The following is a 15,556-nucleotide window of genomic DNA, read 5'->3' as shown; positions in this document are numbered from 1 at the left end:
TGCATAGAAACTCTTAGAGCAAAGTATGGCCATGTGATTAAGCTCTGCCCAATGAGACAAGCAGAAGTCCTACATGGAAATTCTGGGGAAACTGCTTAAAACCAACTTCACTGGAAGAAAAGTTCCCCCTTTTGCCTCTTTTCCTACTTCTAGACTGCAAAACAGATTTGATGACCAGAGTTTCAGAAGCCATTTTGGACCAAGAGGTAATACTTCTGAGAATGAAAGCTATGACCCCAGATGAGAAGAATGATAGGAGCTTGGGTTCCTGATGACCATAAAGCATTGTACTAGTGTTACTGTGTCACATTAACATACTAATGTTTGTTTAATATTATTAAGTCTAATATTATTTAATTAATAATGTTTAATATTATTAAGTCTAATCTTTCTGATTAGCAGCTGAATCTAATTCTAAAAATCAAAGGTGGACTACCTTCTCCAGCTAACTGATTTTCCTAGTAATCCCTTATATTTTCTCTACTTAAATCATGATGACACTTCTTTTTTCAAAACTGTTCATATTTCAGCTCTTCTATGAAGACTATCCAATTTGAGAGTATCAAGCCCTTGTCATCCCTCTTATCCCAGAACTCTCTTTGTCCCTCATATTTCAAGTTTCTTTCCTAGCTATTTCCTCAGCACTGAGGTCAAAATGTTTTACATAAATGGATCAGAATCAAAGAATAGGGAGACCCTCATAGAAAGGTGGAGAAGGAAATGGCAACCCACTCCAGTGTTCTTGCCTGGAGAATCCCATGGACGGAGAAGCCTGGTAGGCTGCAGTCCACAGGGTCGCACAGAGTCGGACACTACTGAAGTGTCTTAGCAGCAGCAGCAGGAGAAAGGAAGAGAAGAAGAGTTGGAATCAATCTGGGAAAGAAAGGGCCAAGAAAGGAGAAAACATCAGTTGTTTCCCAATTAGCTGTGGAGCATTTGGTCTGGTTTTCACTCATGAAGTGTCTGCTTCCCCTCAGCACAGAGTGAGTCATAAAAAAAAAAAAAAGAAGAAGACTTTGGGGAAAGCTCCAATTAAGAAGGTATACTATGAAAGGGTTAGTCACTCAGTCACTCTTTGCAACCCTATGGACTGTAGCCCACAAGTCTTCTCCGTCCATGGGATTCTCCAGGCAATAATACTGGAGTAGGTGGCCGTTCCCTTCTCCAGGGGATCTTCCCAACCCAGGGATCAAATGCCAGGTCTCCTGTATTGCAGGCAGATTGCTTACCATCTGAGCCACCAGGGGTAAAAGAGGTACTGAATACCACAAGTGAAAGTTAATTACTATTGCTAAATGGCTGAAGGTTGGCCCTGAGCTTGAAACACAGATTGGGCTTCAACACAACACCCAGAACCAACCACCATTCTCACACAGTCCATAGTCTATAGGAGAAGATCCTAGGCATATTACTGATCTCAAAATGTGTTATCTGAACCCCACTTCTCAGGTCATCTTTAATTTCTCAGAAAACCACAAGATGCATGGTAGTAGGAATACTGGGCTCTATTACCTCTAACTACCTCTTCACTTTCCCTGCCATTCTGATCCCATTATAGTAAAATCTATTACAGAAAACTCTTTCATCATCTCTTCCCTTTATGAGCAGTTATCTTGTTACTTGCCAGCCAAGCAGAATGTCACAAAGATCACAATCAGAGAAAATAAAATGATATAACAATATCCACGATAGAAAAAGAAAAACTAATGGGCAACTGACCTTAATATATTTGTGCACCCAGGGGTCAGATATGTGAAATTCCTTGAAGCCTCCCCACTTTTAAAGTTATTGAAGAGATCACTTATTTGTTGAATCATTAAGCTTTCCTAAAATACTCAAGGGGAAAAGCACAGTTATTATATATCTTAGAACTTCATCCAGACTATAAAAAAGCATCAGGATTGAACATGAAACATAAGGATGTTCCAACAGGGTATGAACCCAGCACAGAAAACATGAAGGTGGGTGAAGTCAACCAAATACCCAGGCAACAGGTAATATCAAGAAGGATGTGTTACCAAGTAGCCAAGTCCAAGCACTAGAGTGAAATGCTCAGTTACTTTTCTTTTTTAATTCAAGATACTGAAAATCCAAGACAAACTTGTTAAAACAAAGCAGAGAAGAAATTGACTCAGATTAGGGTTAAGACATAGATGGTTCAGATATCTACACATAACAGAATCACTTTGCTGCATACAAGAAACTAATACAGTGTTGTAAACCAACTATACTTCAATAAAATAAGAGTAATAAAGACATGGATTCTTGGAAGGAGTCAAATGAATCCTTGTTGTGAATTCAAATTCACAAGATGCTCTGCCTCTGTCACCTCTACTCAGCCCTCCTCTTCTCTGTGTATAGTAGCTACATTTTTGAACACAGTCACCTTCAAAGGCCCATACATGGTTGCTGCAGCTCCATACCACACAATTCCTTACAACTTAGCTTGCAAGAACTAAAGCCTATGTTTCTTGATAGAATCTACAAAAGAGCTTTTATTCTCACTCTGATGGAACCTGCATGAGTCACATGCCTAGCCTTAAACCCATGTAAAGGGCTAGCAAATATGAATGACTTAAGACAAGGTTATGCCACAGAAACTGTGAAGTAATAAATATGTGTTGTTTGAAGTCAGAAAAAAAAACTGGGTCATCTATGCCACCTCTGTGACTGGGGAAGGCATGGCTTCTAGAGCAATTTGGGATGTGGTTACCAAAGAAGGCATAATGGATAAATGATAGCTATAAATACTCACTGCACAAGCATGTTGGACTCTGATTCTGGAAGTATGCATATGTAAGAAACAAAGATAGGGGCACCGAGAAAAAAACAGTAGAGAAGAATCATTTTATCAAAATTGTTAATCCTAGTTATTATAAAAGGTGCACAGGTCAATAGAAAAGTAACAGAAAGCAGAAATCTGGGTAAAACTCCCTAACTCCCACAGGCTAAGGTCAAGATTTGTCTTAGATCCTGGTCAGAGTATGGCTGTCTCACATCATTCATGGCAACAGAAACACCTCGGAGGCAGCTGCTGCTACTGCTGCTAAGTCGCTTTAGTCATGTCCAACTCTGTGCGATCCTATAGACGGCAGCCCCCCAGGCTCCCCCATCCCTGGGATTCTCCAGGCAAGAACACTGGAGTGGGTTGCGATTTCCTTCTCCAATGCATGAAACTGAAAAGTGAAAGTGAAGTCGCTCAGTCATGTCCCACTCTTAGCGACCCCATGGACTGCAGCCCACCAGGCTCCTCCATCCATGGGATTTTCCAGGCAAGAGTACTGGAGTGGGTTGCCATTGCCTGACATTGTTCTGCTGAAGAACGAAAGGGGGCTTGAGCTGGATCCAGAGTAAGAAAGATTAGCTTCACCTAATTCACTTAAACTCATGGTCTTTGCATTTCCTTGGCAATGATGAGGATGAGAAGAAAGTGCCTAGCTGCTTAGTTTTCATGACCCACGGAACAGTCCTTCTGAAGAAATCAATGGTTGCATCTAAGGTCCTGAAATTGTCAAAACTATGCAAACTTGGCCCAAACTGCAAAAAAGTGACTAAAGAAATTAGGCCAAGTGGCTAGAAAAGCAACTGAAGGCCTTGATTTGGATTCTGAACTTGTTTCTTATCTCAACTCCTATCAAAAGATGCAATTCAAAAGCCTGAGAGAGAAGGGCACTCAGTGAAAGCCCTTGTGTGTCAGCTGGGGGCTGCCTAATAGATGATGACAGCCTGACGCCTCTCCTGGAGAGCATCGTGACAGGTCTGGATACTTGAAATCATCAGCTGCCAGAGGCGAGGTTCCGAGCAGCTATTGCCAGGCACGGACAAAATGGAGACTCACGTGAGCAGGCAGCCTGCAAAACCCCAAGAGCAGCAACTGAATGGGGAAGGAAAGCGGGGTGTTGTGTCCTGATCCTGATTGCTACACAAAGCTAAAATCTAGCATAAGCAAGCACATACCTACTACCAGTGCAGCTTGAAAGGGAAATTGTTTTCCGGGGCTCTTCTAACTGCACTTCTGTCCTTGCTGGGTCAGACATTCCCACTCTCCCTCCATCAAGCCAGGTCCTTGTTATGCCAGGTCACTGCTGACTGTACTTCTCCCACAGTTCTACATGGAAGGTCTGAATTCCATCCTAATACAGAAATTTTCAATTTAATATTCTCATTCTAAAAAGTTTGGTTTTAGATCCCAAGATTGGTTTGAGAAATAGAATGCTGCTGCTAAGTCGCTTCAGTCATGTCTGACTCTGTGCGACCCTACGGACAGCAGCCCACCAGGCCCCTCTGTCCACAGGATTCTCTAGGCAAGAATACTGGAGTGAGTTGCCATTCCCTTCTCCATAAGATCTATTGGACTGAATACAAATATGACTGAGAAAGTCCACCTCCTTTAGCTTTCTTAAAAATCTACCTTATTTTGTCTTTCTCCATGTCCCCCATGAAACTGGATAGCTATGCTTGCAAAGAATGTCATGAAGTTACAGAGTTTTTATTTTTCCTCCAAAAGGAAAGTATCACTTCCCAGCTATCTCATATAAGATGAAACACATGAGGTGATTTTTATTCCTAACTCTACTGAAAATACATTTAATCTAGGTACTGACTTTGCTGTACATTCATATCTATAATTAGTAATATCAGTACATGTTTTTTTCTACCTTTTTTTTTTTTACTCTTTCTTAACCTTTCAGAGGAAAAAAAATTAGCATAACATATTTGAAAGAAAAGTCAACTTTTTTGACTTAGATTAAGACACTGTTGTGCCCATTAATAAAGAAAACCATATATCAATTAAGATCTTTAAGTAGATAATATAGTCCAAAAATGCTACTTTAATGAGAGGTTGATGGCCTTTTACCCAGAAGACTTAAAACAAGACAAACACAAATTGGCCTGGGAGCACAGTCCTTTAAAAATGAAACAGTAAAGTTCACAAAACAATAGTACTTGTTACAATGTGGTAGAGAGGGAAGAAAGGATAGGGATCAGAATAGTAGATTTCACTATCTGAAGATCATAGTCCTAGAGGAGTCCTCAGGTCCTTGTTGATCTCACCGTGTCTTCAAGTATTAGACACAATTCCCTTTGCAGAAAACAGGGAAAGAGAATAAAGGCCTCTTTGAAAAGCAGTGATAAAGAGGTCCCTGGAGGATTTCTGAGCTCTTGAAACAATCTTCATGGCAACAGCTTGACTCTGTTTCCTGCTACAGTGAAGGTTGCTGGAATATGAATTAGGGGCAAAGCTTTGGGGCTATTTGCAAGTTCATGTTAAAATTTGATTTCCCAAACTCAGGAATACAGTTGATTCAGAATTAAATCTAAGCAACACTTTAACATTGCCCTACAAAGAACCTCAGCACATTAAATAAGCACCAACTAACTTTGCTCTTATAAGCGGTCTTAGGGGGAAAACTTGGGGAGGATTCCATCATTCTCATGTTAAAGACCCAGAAATGTCTGCGGAAAACTGTATCTCACCAATGGTCATAATATCTCACAATGTCATAAAAAACTATGTATGGAAATTGCTTCTCAGGTCAATATACAACCATCCATATTACACCTCTTCACATTTATTTTTAAATTGTAATAAATCTAGTTACTATTTACTAGTCATAAATCTATTTACTATTATAACATCTCTTTCCCATGCCAAATCATTGCATGTCTTTCTTCAACAAGAGTACATACTCTAAAACAAATAAAAAACCAATAAGCCCTAAATATAGACAATGGGGAGGGGGAATGTATAAAACAGAAAATGACTAAAATCGGCACCTTGTATAAAATATGTAACATAGATACTTATTACCTGTATCTGTCTTAGAGCACTTTGGATATATGTGTTCACAATCTCTTATTTCCTCAGTTTCCATCAACTGTAACATTAACTAAACATTTTTGAAGATCAAATACTAAATCGTAATCCCTTTATTCTTCTGTATGAAAATGAGTTTGATTTTCTTATTTAACAAGTTTAAGATTGATGGTATTAAGTTCAAATGGTTCATCTGTACTTCCCATTTAATTAAGTTTGTTGGGTTATTGAAATTCTTTATTGAATTAGTGACTGAAAGTTAAATAGCTTCTCTTGCATGTCACCTGGAAGTTGGTGATAGGGGCATGTATACAGTGATAGTCCTTTATGGCATGAATTGTTCCCATAAGCACTTTCTAGCTTGGGAAAAAATAAAAATAAAGGAAGCTTTATCTCAAAGAGTGGTAGTTTCCACTATATAACCTTACTACCTACAATTTGACAGTGATCAGCATTCGTGTTCTGCTCCAGTGCTGTGCCACGCTATGATATTTTCAAAGGCATTTACATAACACACAGTGCTGCCAGCACCCGTAACGTAGCTGAGCACCCATGAGATGGGCTGACACTTTCTGTGCACAGGCAAGTATCTACGTGTACATGAAACCCATCCTAAATTTCCATCCTCTTATTGTTGGTTATCTGGTTTCTTTTGTTATTAATCTAATAGAATGTCTCCATTTCAGAAACTATGCTCTAAAGTAGACCTAAAAGGAGCTCATGTTATGCGCAAAGGACAGTGCTTTGTTAATGGACTGTTGCCCATAGATACCCTTTATAGAAAGCCTCCTTTTTGACAGTTGTGATAAACAGAATTTCTAAAATGAACTCTTAAAAAGTACTTTGCCCTAGTCCCCAGAAACTGTGGCACTAAGATATCACACACACGTATATGTTGTGTAACATGACAAAAAGGACATTGTAGATGGAATTATGTCTCCTGGCCTGCTGACCTTAACAGGGGGAGATTACCCTGGACTGTCTGATTAGCCCACTGTGGTCACATGCATCCTTAAAAACAGAAGATGTATTCTGGCTGGTGGCTAAAGAGCAAGTATAGGGGAAGTATGACAGATTCAAAGCAGGAGAAGGATTCAATGTACCACTGCTGCTTAAAGATGGAGGGGGCCACAAGGAAAGAAAGGAGTAAAGAGTGGACCCTGACTGATAACCAGTAAGAGAATGAGGATCTCAGTCCCAAAACAGCAAAAAATCACCTGCTTCTGCCAAGAAAAGAATGAGCTTAGAAAGGGATGTTCCCCCAGAGCTTCTAGGCAAAAGTCTAGCCATAGAAGACAAACTAGAAGAAAGGGACAGCCTCTTAGAGGGCTATAATCTCCCAAAATTGAACCAGAAAGAAATAAGAAATATGAACAAACAAATTATCAGTAATTAAACTGAATCAGTACTTTAGAAACTCCCAGCAAACAAAAGTACAGAACCAGATGGCTACACAGGTAAATTATATCAAACATTTAGAGATGAGTTAACACTTACTCTTCTGTAACTATTCAAAAAAAATTGCAGAGGAAGGAATACTTCCAAACCCATTTTATGAGGCCAGCATCACCCTGATACCAAAACCAAAGATATCACACACAAAAAAGAAAATTACAGACCAGTATCACTAACAAACACAGACACAAAAATCTTCAAAAAAATACCAGCAAATAGAGTTCAAAAATACATTAAAAGGATATTACATCATGGTCAAGTGGGATTTACTCCTGTGATCCAAGGATTTTTCAGTATCTCCAAATCTATCAATGTGACACACCACATTGACAAGAATGAAATTGTTAGAAGAATAAAACCCATAAAATCACATCAATAGATGCAGAAAAAAAGCTTTTGATAACATTCAACATCCACTCATGATAAAAGCTGTCATCAAATTTGGTATAGAGGGAACACATGTACTCAGTTACTTCAGTCATGTCTGACTCTTTATGACCCTATGGACTGTAGCCCACCAGGCTCCTCTGTCCATGGGATTCTCCAGGCAAGAACACTGGAATGGATTGCCATTTCCTTCCCCAGGGGCTCTTCCCAATCCAATGATCAAACCCATCAAGGGAACATGTCCCAATATAATAATGGCCATTTATAACAAATCCACAGCTAACATCATACACAATGGTGAAAATGTGAAAGTATTTCTTCTAAGATGAGACGATGGAGAACCATGTCCAATGAGTGTGAAGAGGCAGAATGATCCAGGTGACCTTGGAAGTGACCTGTGGCCTGCTAGAGGTAGAGATAACAATGTAATCACTGGAGCTGTGGAGGCAGGTTTTCAGGGTTTAGCTATCTGCACACATGATTAAGATTTTGTAGAATTTCACTTTTCAGGAGAGAAGTTCCTAAAGACTAGATCTTGAAAATCTGAAATTTTAAGTGGATGTTATTGTTAAAAAATAATTGTTCCTAGTTCAGAGCTTGAATCAAAAATCCTCAATATCATACCAAAATGACTCCCAGCCAGCCATGTTGGAGCCTGTGGAGGCCTGCTGGGAATAGGATTTCTAAATCAACAAACAGGTCTGGAAGCCTGTGGTCCAAGGCCGTTTTTTTCTGGCTCTACTGGGGGTGTTTTGAACTAGAGGTATGAATCAGTTCTAATGAGGTGGATGAAACTGGAGCCTATTATACAGAGTGAAGTAAGACAGAAAGAAAAACACCAATACAGTATACTAACGCATATATTTGGAATTTAGAAAGATGGTAACAATAACCCTGTATACGAGACAGCAAAAGAGACACTGATGTACAGAACAGTCTTTTGGACTCTGTGGGAGAGGGAGAGGGTGGGATGATTTGGGAGAATGGCATTGAAATATGTATAATATCATATATGAAACGAGTCGCCAGTCCAGGTTCATTGCACGATACTGGATGCTTGGGGCTGGTGCACTGGGACGACCCAGAGGGATGGTATGGGGAGGGAGGAGGGAGGAGGGTTCAGGATGGGGAACACGTGTATACCTGTGGCAGATTCATTTTGATATATGGCAAAACCAATACAATATTGTAAAGTTAAATAAAATAAAATTTAAAAAAATATTAGCTTCAGTATAAAAAAAAAAATCCAACAAATGAAAAATACAGTCGTTAAGAAAAATGGTTCTATACAGACATAGTGTTCATTCTTAATGAAGAGAACAAACTACAATATTTAAAATGATTTATTCTCAGAAATCTCACAGAAAGATCTGGATTACAAAAGAAACACAAAATTCTCAATCAAATCATTACTCAAATTTCTGGACTCAAATAGATGTTTGTGTACCAATGTTCAAAGCAGCATTATTAACAATAGTCAGAAGGTGGAATTTCATTGACAGATGAATGAATAAACAAAATGTGGTCTATATAAAATATTGCTTTTGGACTGTCACAATTTTTTAAATTAAAATCTTACTATAAAAATCATTAATTTTATGAATTCAGTTGATTCCTTCTATAGAGGAATCACAGTACTAGTAGCAAGCAGTATCAATAAAAATACAATAAGCTAATAAAAAAAATTAAAGGTGTTTATGCTCGAGATAAAGCTGAATTCTATGTAGTCAGGAGGTGTGATTATGTGCACAAAGCAAAGAATAACACAATAATTCCTGTTGGAAAACCAAAAAAAAAAAAAAAAAAAAACAGACTAGTTAGTCTGGGGAAATGTAACTTGCATTGATGGAAGCCGTGGTATGGTTCATGCCACACTCGGAAGCAGTCTTCCTGCTCAGTCCACTGGACACAGAATCTAAGTGATGCTATACCCTTCAAGGTAAACTTACTGAAAAGTAAACAAATAAAAGTATGGACTTGTTCTCTTGTTAAAGATAAAAAAGATCACCCCAAAATGCTTTTGTTTAAAGTGATTATTTCGGTGAACTCAGCCTACATAAAATTGAACATATCCTAAGTCATGCCAGGATTTTCCTTCTATCTCAATGATATCTAGAGACTTGGTTTAGTAGTATCTCCTTCTTTCACCCAATTTCACCCCCCAAAAAAAAATATTCCCTGTGCCAGAAGGATATACATTTAGCATCGATGAAATGACAACTGTTAGGGGCCAAGACATTTTATTAGGTACTGAAGATGATCAAAGATGAATAAGATAGAACACTCTTTTCTTAAGGAGATTCAAGAGATGGAGTAGTACAGAAGACCCAAAGCAAGGAAACATTAAATTACTAAGCTGTTAAAGATCTTGAGAAGATACGTAGAAATTGGAACCTAGAAGGCAAACAGCTTCCTGAAGTTAAAAGTGGCAGAGTACATAGAATGGTAAACTCTGCCAGAGCCCTCATAAGAGATGCTGTGCATTTGTTTAGTTTTTGGCTCACCTTTAAAACAGACTTCTATATATAGAAATGGTAGAGAAGTGTGATGAATAGCCTTAATAAATGAAAAACACAGGTGAGAAAAATACTGTTAAAATTTCATCTGTACACATCTTAGTCTAAGCAAAAGGAAAAATCAATCAGAAGATACTGGATCTGTGTTTTCCTAATACTGTTATTTCTATAGCTAAGCCAGCATCCTAAGAACTGGGGTTTGTTTTTCTTACTTGTGTTATTAATTTGTTAGTGTAAATTTACACATGTCAACACATATTTATAGCAGTGGAACAACCCACCATAAATATTATAGACTTTAAGGACACATAATAAAGAAATTGAAACACTTAAATTGCTTTAACACTTGCTAATATAATTCAGCTTCATTTATATGAGAATATAAATAGCCAGATTCCTGTTAGAAAAATTATTTTAGTAATCATCCTGATTTTTCCTCCTGACTTTTCTTAAAATGTTATTTTTAATTCTAAAGTTATTTTCATCTATGATTCACTGCTTCTAATACCAACTAATGAGGATGGTAATTTTGTCCACATGGGAAAGTAAAAGTGAAGTTGTTCAGTCGTGTACGACTCTTTGCGACCCCATGGACTGTAGCCTACCAGGCTCCTCCCTCCATGGGGTTTTCCAGGCAAGAATACTGGAGTGGGTTGCCATTTCCTTATCCAGGAGATCTTCGCAACCCAGGGGTTGAACCCAGGTCTCCTGCATTGTAGGCAAATGCTTTACTGTCTGAGCCACCAGGGAAGTCCATCCACAAGCGGACATTGCAGAAAGAAGGGCAAAGTTTTACTTCCTGTCTGGGGGCAGTTCAGATGCTAAAGAATTCTCATGCTTTGTAGTTATCTTCAGTCCAATTCATTATTTTATAACAAATGCAGCTCTTAGCACTGCTGCTTCAGCTAAGTCGCTTCAGTCGCGTCCGACTCTGTGTGACCCATAGACAGCAGCCCCCCAGGCTCCCCAGTCCCTGGAATTCTCCAGGCAAGAACACTGGAATGGATTGCCATTTCCTTCTCCAGTGCATGAAAGTGAAAAGTGAAAGTGAAGTCGCTCAGTCGTGTCCAACTCTTCACGACCCCATGGACTGCAGCCTACCCGGCTCCTCCGTCCATGGGATTTTCCAGGCAAGAGTACTGGAGTGGGGTGCCATCACCTTCTCCGTCTTAGCACTGCAGGTGTAAAATATAGGGAATCCACATGTGTGGGACTGTACTATAAAGGCTAACAGAGTATGAGATGACCCCTGCCCACAATAAGCATTCCAGGAAGTCCACAGAAGAAAGTTAGACTTCCTGAGTCTCCAGGACTTTGCTTCCAGCCACACCACTCCTCACTAGTCCCGCTCCTCATCATCTCCTGCCAGGATCACTGCAATACTCTGCCCTCCTGTCTACTATTCAAATACCTTTCAAATAATTGCCCTACCACGTATGTATACCAAAGACATTCTATGTGGGATTATACCACACCCCTGCTTAAAATCTTTCTACGGCACAAGAAACACTGAGTAAAATTCAAACTAATGAAACCCATGTCCTGTCCCCTGTTTTCCTTTCCCTCTAGCCTGTTCTTTGGATGTCCCATTGTCCTGCCCTCTTGATGCATGATCCATCGAGACTGAGCTCTGCAGCACACCTGTGGTCCCCAGCCCATGGGCTTCTTATTGCTGGGAAGTTTTCCCCTTTGAGCCTCTCTCAGTTCCCCTTCCCCTGAATCAAGTCTTCCTGGTTCCTGACAAATACCTGCTCATCCAAAGAACTAAAGGGTCATTCCTCTACAAAATCTTTTCTGTTTCCACAGACTGTTACCCCAGTGTCCACACGTAGATGCAAGAGATCATCGTTTCATCCTTTGTGTCTCTTCAGTATTTTCTGTAGACTTCCATCACACTCCCTATAACGGGTTACAAAATATGTGTCTCTTCATATCTGCAAACCCTGCGAAACAGTAATGAGGTAGAAGCTATGTCTTCTTTGTGTTTCTAGGAACCGCCTTCAAGGACACTCAACCATTGCTGGTAGTAGAAAACCCACACACGAAACAACTGCAAACACCAAGAAACAGTACCCAAGACAGTGCTAAGGGATGTATACCTTGCTCGAAGCACTTGGAAAGTCCTGAGAAGTCACACAGCATAGGAGAATGAGTTTTACAGTCAGACAGACCTGAATTCGCATCTTGACTGTCCTACCTCCTAGTTATGTGACTGTGGATATGTCAGTTCATTTCCTTATGCCAAACCTGATAATAGTACCTATTTCACAGAGGCCTTGTGTGGAAATCAGATGAGAGAGGTGAGGATCCAACACAGAAGTTGCTAAGAAAATATCCATTCTTGTCGCTTTTCCCTGAGAAAGGAGAGTGATTACATACAAGTGCTAAATGACTCAAGCACAGCTTCTTAGAGGAGGTGAAATTTAACCTTGACCTTTAAGCAAGGATTTGGACAAGTACATATTGATAGAAAATTAGGCAAAGGCAGATGATCTGCTTAAAACTCTTCCCAGATTCAGCCTTTGGATGCTCTATCATTCCCACAATTCAACCCCTCATAGCAATATGAGAGCAATTATACATGAACATAATCCAGCTTCAAAACCCAAGAATATTGCAAATTAGAAAGAAGACATAAAATCACTGTAATATATTTAATAGGGACTAGTTCTTTAGTGGAGGAATGTTTCCAAAAAATGATGTTGAAGGGTATTGAGCTGCTCACTCATTTGCACAGAAGCATCATACTAGCAAACAACAGAGCTGGCACAACAACATCAACCAGCGTTTAAACAAACACAGGGAAGGTAATAATCTCCATGTGTGCATGGCTCGAGTGTTAACAGAGCAGTCTAAAGCAATCTCATTTACTTTTATGGTTAAGCGTTCAGGAAACATCTTTTACTTTTTTAACATCTGAATGTTTTCATGGCTGAAGGGATGCCAGTATAGCCTGGAAAACAATTTACAATGATGTGTAAAGTAGTTACATCTTCCAACATAAGTCTGCTTGTTCAATTATTCCACCTATATTAATAGCTCTTAGTGTCTTGTGATGTGTAATAGTCTTGATCCAATCACCCACTTCAATGGGAAGATACCGAGTGCTACCCAAATGGAAGGGTCCAGTTTGAAGTTGATTAGAAACTCAAGCCTTTGTCCCAAGCGCTTCCTGTCGTTAGCTTGTTGTCATTGAGAAAGGGCGCTGTCTCAGACTGCAGGCTGGCCTGCCATCAGTCTCAGGCTAGCTCATTTCATTTCAGATCTGCAGCTAGGTGTGTGTTATCAAAAAACCCAAAGCTACTGATTTATTTCTACCTCTGTTGAGATAAGCGTAACGATCTGTAATTTGGTTTGACAAAAAAAAAAAATCTGGATGGCAGGAAAAGGTTTAAAGAAAGGGATAAAGACACAAAAGGCAATTTTCACAGTACCTTGAACATAGGAAGAATTTAAGAAATTTAAAGAGATTTACAAAGAATGGAAATTTTTGAAAATCCAAAGAACAGAAAGTGAAAGAATGAAGTGTTTGCTTTTGATACCATTCCTCTTGGGTTTTCTCATGTGTAGTTGAATGCAATAGACTCTGAACTGGGCTCCTTGCTCCTGAAAAATCTAATCTATGCACAGTATCTACCATAATTCTTTCTAAATGTTAAGTCAGATCCTATCACTTCTCTGATAAAAATTCTCTAATGGTGTCTAACCTCACTCAGAACAAAGTCTAGACTACACAGACCACCCACATGCCTCTCCTGAACTTTCCAGCTTCATACCTACCACCCTCCCTGGCTTACTCCAATCCAGAGGCTCTCTTAGCTCACAAAACACTAAACCAGCTCCCACCTCGGGTCTCACACATGCTGTTCTCTTCCCCACCCTACCTCCTTGAAAACTCTCTTCATTCAGGTCTCAGCTCAGATGTTATCTATTCAAATGTCACCTTCCCTGACCACCTCATCAAATACAGAAGCTTGAGTGCTATTTACTTCTTGCCCTATTTCATTGATCTTTTTAGTGTTTATCATTTATGTACATTAGATTATTTGTCTAGTTGTTTATCTGCTTACGTCTTGCCTGTTAGACTGATATCTACAAGATGGGGGATGCTGTAGTGCAGAGCCTGGAATACCAGGTGCCATATAATAGATAATAAATGTTGCAAGAGGGAAGGAGAGGGGGAGGATGAGAGGAAGGATTCCTTGTCCAACTCACATGTTTGTATCTTTGCTCCCCAAATAACTGGACACGAGACTGTTTGTACAGCAACTACTTATGTCTCTTGACCCGTTTTCCATATACCTTAACACCAAGAAAAAATCATAGGCTTTGGGAGTAAAGAGATGAAAATTTAAACCTCATCTCCATTACCAAGTAACTTTTTGACTTTGAACAAGTTTTTTAAACTCTCTATGGAATTTTACAGTTAACAAAACTTTAGACACTCATGAGCACTGGGCTAGGTATTTGGGATACCTCAGAAAAATTATTGAGAGAGTGAAATTAGCTAACTTCCATTAAAACTAACTTGGCAGAAAATGCATAATTGATGAATATTAGATCTCTGTCCCCTACACCCTACACCCCATTCTCTCAGCAGCTTTACATGGTATTATGCTCAATAACTGCACCTCGGACAAGCAAAAGAACTGTGAGTTTTTCACAGCTGTGAGTCCATGAGAACCAAGAGTGAGCAAACAAAACACCTGAGATGAAAATACTCACTTTTCACTGAGGTGAAAGTCCAAAGCAGGTACATGGTAATTCAGGGAACCAGGTACATGGTAATTCAGAACCCCTGCACCCAAGCGAAAGGAGATGATATGACCCACATCATTTTAGCTCCTTTCCACTGGGAGAACTAGTCAGGCCACTTGTGGAGTCGAGTGAGCCAAGGGGTCTGTGGCCAGGTAAGCAACCCTGTGTCACATGGAAAGGACAGTGTTAATTGTCAGTGAACACCCAGTCATCTTCACCACACCCCACCATCTCAATCAACAATGGAACAATAAGTGGCTATGAGAATATGCTGTAGATTATTTGACATAGCCACAAGCAAGAATCCTATTTTTAATTTGCTGCCACTGCGATATGTTCTTTTGAAGTACACAAATCATAACAAGTGAATGTACACTTGCCCCCTAGGATAGCGGATTCTTATCCATCAGGGAGTATGAGATTACCAGGATGCATGCTTAAAAAATAAATGTAGATTCCCAGGAACCACACCCAGAGATATTTTTACAAGTGAATTTGTTGCTTCAGGCCCAGAGACTACACTTTTGTGAAACACAAGGCATAAAACCACAGCTACTTCATGACTGGTGATTACACAATGGCTGCTTAATGTTAGATTGGAGACTGCCCCTCACAAAACCCC

General features: G+C 39.6%; 1 long non-coding RNA gene across 6 annotated transcripts in view; it reads right to left on the bottom strand.

The window, feature by feature from the left end:
• LOC133251040 (uncharacterized) overlaps positions 1-15,556 on the bottom strand; it is a 911,217-nt gene that overhangs the window by 858,314 nt on the left and 37,347 nt on the right. For 4 of the 6 annotated variants that reach the window (XR_009737496.1, XR_009737498.1, XR_009737499.1 and 1 more), the window contains exon 2: positions 14,902-15,096. The exons of the other annotated variants lie outside the window; for them this stretch is intronic. This is a non-coding gene — a long non-coding RNA (uncharacterized LOC133251040). The remainder of the gene's footprint in view (positions 1-14,901; positions 15,097-15,556) is intronic. 6 annotated transcript variants of the gene reach the window in all.

The sequence above is a fragment of the Bos javanicus genome, chromosome 7 (genome assembly GCF_032452875.1).
Source record: "Bos javanicus breed banteng chromosome 7, ARS-OSU_banteng_1.0, whole genome shotgun sequence".
Classification (NCBI taxonomy): Eukaryota; Metazoa; Chordata; class Mammalia; order Artiodactyla; family Bovidae; genus Bos; species Bos javanicus.
Note: the sequence above shows the minus strand (reverse complement) of the source record. Positions and strands in the feature narration are given on the sequence as shown.